Source organism: Bubalus kerabau, chromosome 2 (assembly GCF_029407905.1).
Source record: "Bubalus kerabau isolate K-KA32 ecotype Philippines breed swamp buffalo chromosome 2, PCC_UOA_SB_1v2, whole genome shotgun sequence".
Lineage (NCBI taxonomy): Eukaryota > Metazoa > Chordata > Mammalia > Artiodactyla > Bovidae > Bubalus > Bubalus kerabau.
Window position 1 is genome coordinate 148516675 of NC_073625.1, and position 7362 is coordinate 148524036.

A 7362-nucleotide genomic window follows, 5' to 3' on the forward strand; every position below is an offset into this window, starting at 1 on the left:
GTCATAGTCAGCAATCAGTTTCACAGAATTCTGGTCTTATTATTTAAAATGGGATTTCAGAAGTTCATGGGAGAGCAAAATCTACCCCTTAAGATATATGTTCATCAATGTTTCATTGAAGGAAAAAAAATACAGAATGCTGTTATGACAAAACCTTTTTATACAAATAAACTTTTACATGATATGGAATGTCCTAAACTTTCAAAAATAATTTTTTTTCTTAAAGTCAAGATTTTTAAGAAACTGACCTTAATTATTCAGCCTTAGTAGGAAACAGCTTCAATACTATGGCTTCTTAAAACTGTGTTTTATCATCTTAGCCATTTATGAAATATTATGTTATGGGTTAGAAAGGGAGAAATGAAATCATGAATTCTTTGAAAACATGTGTTTTACTTGTTTTAAGATTGAAATACACATGGTATGATCATTTTATATATAATTTTAAAGCACAGAGAGATGAATACTGTTCTCCTCCAACTAAGAAATTTCTCCTAAAGGGTAGAAAAGGTAGTGGGAAAATATATTTATTTGTACTTGTCTTTAATACTTCATCACTAAACATGTTAGTATGTTATCCATGTGTTTAAAGGGGAAACTTCTATTTTTATACAAGTGCCTAATATAGATGCAGGAAATCTGCTAAAGTGGACTATCTGGATATAAAAAAGAAAATTTACATCAGCACATTTTTATTTCTAAACTAAATGAAAAGTATATGAACTACTATTCTCTAGCATAACTAAAGAGAGCAAAATTTATAAAAGTGATTCACTCTGGATTTGTACTCAAGAAAAGGGTAGTACATCCTGTAGAAGGCTGGATTTTGAGGGTTCATATTGATGGGGTTGCTATGTTAAGCCTCAGAATATATCCCAACTAGGTGGGCTGTTCTTGTTTTTACAAATGTGCTATACAGATTGAATGCTATTACCCTTTCCAAACTCATATATATTAAATCTTAATGCCCAATGTGATGGTATTAGGTGATGGGGCCTTTGGAGAGTGATTAGATTATAAGGGTAGAACCCTCACGAATGGGATTTGTGTCCTCAGAAAGGGAATCCAGAGAGCTCCCTTGATCTTTCTACCTTTTGAGAACTCAGAGAAAAGACTATGGTCTAAGAGTTAGAAAATTGTATCTTACCAGACACGAATCTGTCAGTGCCATGATTTTGGACTTCCCAGCCTTCAGAACTGTAAGAAATAAACTTCCATTTTTTATAGGCCACTTTGTCTATAATATTTTTATAGTAACCCAAATGGACTAGAACAGAATGACTAGGATTGATATGAAATATGCATATTTTGTATCATTCCATTAAACAATGACTTAATAATTTCTGCTTGAGCCAGGCTTCAGGAATGAGAAGCAAGTCCAGAAGAACAGACCAAAAATAGATTATCAGGCTATATAGGGTTGTATGTGCCAGTCTTAACAGACTAAAGTTTTCCTAAAAGTAAAAAACAAACAAACAAACAAAACAGTCCGGATGTCCCTTTCTGTCTCTATCTCTTTCTTGCTGTTTTGTCAATGTTTGCTTGCAACTTTCAGAGCTTACACAGATAGGGATAAGACATCACTGCCTCGATGGACATGAGTTTGAGCAAGCTTCAGGAGTTGGTGATGGACCGGGAAGCCTGGCGTGCTACAGTCCATGGGGTTGCAAAGAGTCGGACATGACTGAGGACTGAACTGAAGACATTACAGACTTGAATATTCCTGGGAAATTTCCACTTTGGTGGGACAATTTATCTCCATTGGCTGTAAAATTCATGTTACTTTTACCACCACAAAATTATGAGAATGTATGATTATAAAGTGTTTTTCTTTTTTTTTTCAGGGTGGCATATAAGGTAAGACACATGTGAACTTTGTTTTTTTTTCAGCTTGGTAGGATTCCACAGATTTGGACAGATGACACTAAGGTTTAGAAGGTGCTGGGATATGACAGTAAGCTTTTGTTAGACCAGAGACAGGAAGAGCTTTCCCAGACCATACAAAAGATGTTATATTAGCAGGATTAAAGTGAAAATCAGAATTGAGAGTGTTTAAAATAGTGCCTGAATGGGATGAGATAACTGACAGTCTCAAAGGAGAACTGAGATGAGACAGGACTTTCGAATTGGGTAGTTATTGCTTTTTGTAGGTTATTTCCATAAACTGATGCTTAAATGTTAGTGATTGGGATGATAAGAGAAAGATTGGAGCTAACCTATACCATGCTTTCTGTTTCAACTTGTAAATTTTAAATCTGTATTCATGATAGTTTAATAGTCTGTAAACATACGTCACATCATAAATTTGTGTTGGAATGCAACAGGGTAAATACTTAACTTGAAAATACGTTATTTGAATTTAATGCACTTCTTTCAATTTCAGGGAGTAGAAATTGACATATTACTGTCAATTCATTATAAAAATTTTTAGCACTAAAACTTACTAAAAGCCATTTAAACTCACTAATCGGACTCTAACTTTTCAAGCATTCACTGAGGTTAAAAATAATAACAGGAAAATTAACTTTGATGGTATAATAGATGATTTATATTATTTAATACCTAAAAACAGAAGCATAAGTGTTCTAGGTTAGAAGGAGGTAGGTTACATTCTAGGTTAGAATGTAAACATCATAAACACCCAGTCACAAAGAAATGGACTCTTATAGTCAGTGCCTGAGGTTAGTAAAGGTACAAGCACACCTTCACTAAACATGTGCTGTGAATAATTTTGGAAGACATAAAACAGGAAGAAAGGACACATTCCAAAGGTTTTAGACAGAAGTGGATTGCGAATTGTTTTAAAAAATTGAGTATAAAATTGGAATTATTGATATGCCTCTAAACTCAGATCTAAATTCTAGGAAGGAATCAGTGGGAAAAATCAGAAGTGAAATAGTCCTTGTACTTCAGATGTCCCAAATAGGGCCTGCATTCTATCTCCTTCAAATGAGCTAAAAAAAAATTCTTCTATTAAAATAATACCTTTTCCCACTTTACTGTAACTTCTTCCTAGTCAGAGGCTGTGCACATCTTTGTACCTAGCAGAGTTTCTGGTATTTAACACACTGAAAAAAGGTGTGTTCTTGTTATTCCCAGTAGTAATTTTCTATAAAGGTTAGAGGAACACTGAGTTAGTAAATATTGAACTTTAGCTTCTAGGAGAAATACATATATATGTATACCTACATGCACGCAATGCACACACATATCACGTATAGAGTATAATACTAAATCCTAAAAACAACTCATTCTGGTAAATTCTATTTTATTTTGCAAAAAAGAAAATGATGTTGAGAAATCACTCAGGAAAGTGATTTTCCTGAGGCTGCCCCATTAATACATGCCAGAGTCCATATACAAATCTCACCCAACTGGCCCCAAATCTAGAGCATCTTGCAATATACTGCACTGCCCCTTACTCTCTCCATCTCCTGGTCATCTCTGAACAAAAACTGAATCTAGGCAGTGTGCTGCCATGTTTGACCTCAGCTGAATATATGTACATTTGAAGGTGCTCTAAGCATGTCCAGCAATTACCCTAGAAACTGCCTCAAGTATTAACCTTGAGGTTACAAACAAATTTCAGTAAGAAGGTGAATTCACTAACAGAACCCACAAATAACAAGGATATATGTTATGATTGAATTAATAGCATATCCTTGTTATTTTATCTTTTCCTCTGCTTTCAAGTACACTAATCCTATCAAGAGAGTCCCTTCCTCATGACCTCATCTAAATGTCATTTTCTCTCAAAGCCTCTACCTCTAAATACACCACAGGAGGGGTTAGAGCTTTCAAGACATGAATTTGGAGAGGAGGTATAGTCAATAACATATTCTAAACAGTATTTGCACTCCAACTATTTTCATTAATTACAGAAATAGTAAAAATTGAATTTGCAAGGTGAAATGCAATTTTTAATGGGTTATACATAAAAAGATCACAAAGATAAAGTGCCATGTTTATCAAATGTACACACAATCAACATGATTTATGACTGTTGATGTTGAACTTGATCCCTTGGCTGAAGTACTGTAAGGTTTCTCTACTGTAAAATTACTGTTTATTTCTTCCTTTCCATACTGTACACTTTGTGCAGCATAGTCCTTTAGGGCAAGTTTCTGTATAATTTGTTTGAAATTCTTCTGCATGAGGGATTTATCTTTTTCCTCCATGTGTTAACTTAGTCAATCATTTCAGTATGGAATCATATGTATTTATTTTATACTTCTGGTTATAATCCAATACTAACATTTTCAAATCTTTCACTTAACTCCTTTGCCCCTTTGATACATTTGTGTCCCCATTAATGTGATATTTTAGCACTTCCTTAACTTTCTAAGATGCTCCTGCTTGAGGCTCATCTTAATTATTTCCTCTCACAATCATTTCTAAAAGAAACCTTGGTTCCTTTTAGTGGTGAATGATATTATAAACCAAGATCTAGGTTCCAGTCATGCTCATCGCTACTGGGATGACTTTACTTTAAAGCCCTCTCAAATGATAAAGAAAATAAATCTATCTTTATACACTAATGTATAGATGCACACCTATGAATATTTCTGTATTTAACCATCAGTGAACTCAGTTAAACATGAGTTCTGATTACTCTGCAGTTTAGTTCTGTCGCTCAGTTGTGTCCAACTCTTTGTGACCCCATGAACTGCAGCACGCCAGGCTTCCCTGTCCATCTCCAACTCCCGGAGTCCATCCAAATCCATGTCCATTGTGTCGGTGATACCATCCAACCATCTCATCCTCTGTGGTCCCCTTCTTCTCCTGCCCTCAATCTTTCCCAGCATCAGGGCCTTTTCCAATGAGTCAGCTCTTCACATCAGGTGGCCAAAGTACTGAAGTTTCAGCTTCAACATCAGTCCTTCCAATGAACACCCAGGACTGATCTCTTTTAGGATGGACTGGTTGGATCTCCTTGCACTCCAAGGGACTCTCCAACAAGGGAAGTCCAAGACTCTTCTCCAATACCACAGTTCAAAAGCATCAATTTGTCAGCGCTCAGCTTTCTTTATAGTCCAACTCTCACATCCCTACATGACCACTGGAAAAACCATAGCCTTGACTAGATGGACCTTGGTTGGCAAAGTAATGTCTCTGCTTTTTAATATGCTAAGTTGTTCATAACATTTCTTCCAAGGAGTAAGAGTCTTTTAATTTCATGGCTGCAATCACCATCTGCAGTGATTTTGGAGCCCAGAAAAATAAAGTCAGCCACTATTTCCACTGTTTCTCCATCTATTTGCCATGAAGTGATGGGACCAGATGCCATGATCTTAGTTTTCTGAATGCTGATTACTCTTACCCTATGAATAATCTTAGTGTCTTTCCTCTTGATAATTTGTAAATTCCCACTTCAATAGTGATAAACCTTGCTCCCATCAACCACCATGCACTTACTTATTGGATTCTAGAATCATGTACAGCAGTTTCAGATAATTAATCTGTACTCCTGTGGAAAAAAATAAATCATCAACCAGAGTACAGTGTTTATGGGCAGATCCTTTTGCATTTAATTTTACAGATTCCATTCATTTCCAAGTTACTTAGGTCAGTAACTCCACCCTACGACCCCTCCGTGAGATTGTTTTATACATTTATAATTCAATTAGATTCCCTTGTCACAGTGTTCATTCTTCCCTAGGACCTGCTGATTTCCTAAATTATTATTTAAAATTGCATACTTATGTCTCACTCTGTGTTGTAAAGTTTCATGGGTTTTTGAAAATGTGTAATATCATATCCACCCATTATTCATTTAATTGCGTCACACTCCCAAAATACATGTTTGAGTTCTACCCCCCCACCTAGTTCCTCGAAATGTGATCTTATTTGAGAAAGAGCCTTACACAGATGATACGTAAAATAAGGTCACTGAGGTGAGCCCTTACCCAATAAAGCTAGCATCCTTATAAAAAGAGTAAACTTAGATACAGGGACACAGGGAGATGCCACATTAAGGTGAGGGGTAGGGATCATAGAGATGCATTACAAGCCAAAGGATGCAAAATCTTCCAGCAAACCACCAGAAACTAGGAAAGAGTCATGAAACTGATTCTCCCTCATAGCCCTCCAAAGGAACTAATCATGTCAATACCTTGATTTCAGAGTTCTAGCCTCCAGGACCGTTCTAAGCTGCCCAGTTTCTGTTAATTTGTTAGGCAGGTCCAGGAATCTAACACATCCACTATTACATATAGAATAGTTTCACTGCTGAAAAATGTCCTGTGTGTCACTTAGTCACCTCTCATTCCTTCCTCCTGAGTCCCTCACCATCACTGATATGTTCAATGTTTCTATTGTTTTGCCTGCGGAATGTAATTTTTAAGTAGGACTTTAGATAATCGTGGGCAACTAAAAAAGGAAAGAGAAAAGAGAGAAGAAAAGCACTTGACTTTCAACTGTTACATCTAGGTATTTGTTGAAAGTTTCAGGAATAATTGACTGTGGAGACTAAGTAGTATAAAAAGAACTGTCAGAACAAAGAACCCTTCCATTTTTTTGAGGCTACATGTGGAGTAAGGTAAAATAACAGGTGTTGCTGGAAAATAGTAAAATCTTAAGTACAAAATATTGTCAGTTATAAAACTTACTACTGAGGTCAAATAAAGCAGAGTAATCATCTTATCAAAGCAATGATAAATTAATTGGATTAATGGAATGCATAGTAAAATATTTTTATTGCCTTTGCTGCATCAGCCGGGGCCATACGTTTATATTTAAGTTTATTAACAAAGTATATTATGTGCAGAACCTAAAACATATAATGCTCATTTACAGATACAAACTTGTGCTAAGCAAAAAAGTCAAATTTTATCAATAACTTCTCCTAAAATGTACATATAAATGGAAGAAAATAAAGATTACACTCTTTCAATTGGCATAAATAACTTTACAATGAATATTAACTCAATGTTCAATCCTTTACTCTCTCTCTTTTTCATCTAAAATGCATTGCTGCATGGAGAACCACACCAAAAGTTTAGGCATCAATTGATCACTTACTAGAGGCAAACACTGCCTCTAGTCACTTTTAGGGAAAACTGAATCAAGAAAAAAGAGTGAGCTATGGTTTGGTTTTAGTAATTCCATCCAACTCATCTGGTTTTCATACACAATTGATTATTTTTTTAAGAAGTGAGCATATTATTTTGCTATCACAGACGGGGTTTTGACACTATAGCATGAAATCCTCTATATTACACCACGACCAGTCGTTTATGTGTGTAGGAGTATGTGTGTGTCATCTGTCTTCTCTGCTACACAGTGGGATTTGCAGGGATTATATTTTATTTATCTTAAATTACCAAATACTTTAAACTTGGAATACAGTACACATTCAGTAAA

General features: G+C 35.4%; 1 long non-coding RNA gene across 1 annotated transcript; it reads left to right on the forward strand.

Moving 5' to 3' along the window:
* Positions 1-1062: 1062 nt before the first annotated feature.
* On the forward strand, positions 1063-2151 carry LOC129644937 (uncharacterized). Its single transcript, XR_008711067.1, has 3 exons — positions 1063-1199; positions 1556-1742; positions 1845-2151. It is a non-coding gene; the product is annotated as an uncharacterized LOC129644937 (long non-coding RNA).
* Positions 2152-7362: the final 5211 nt, after the last annotated feature.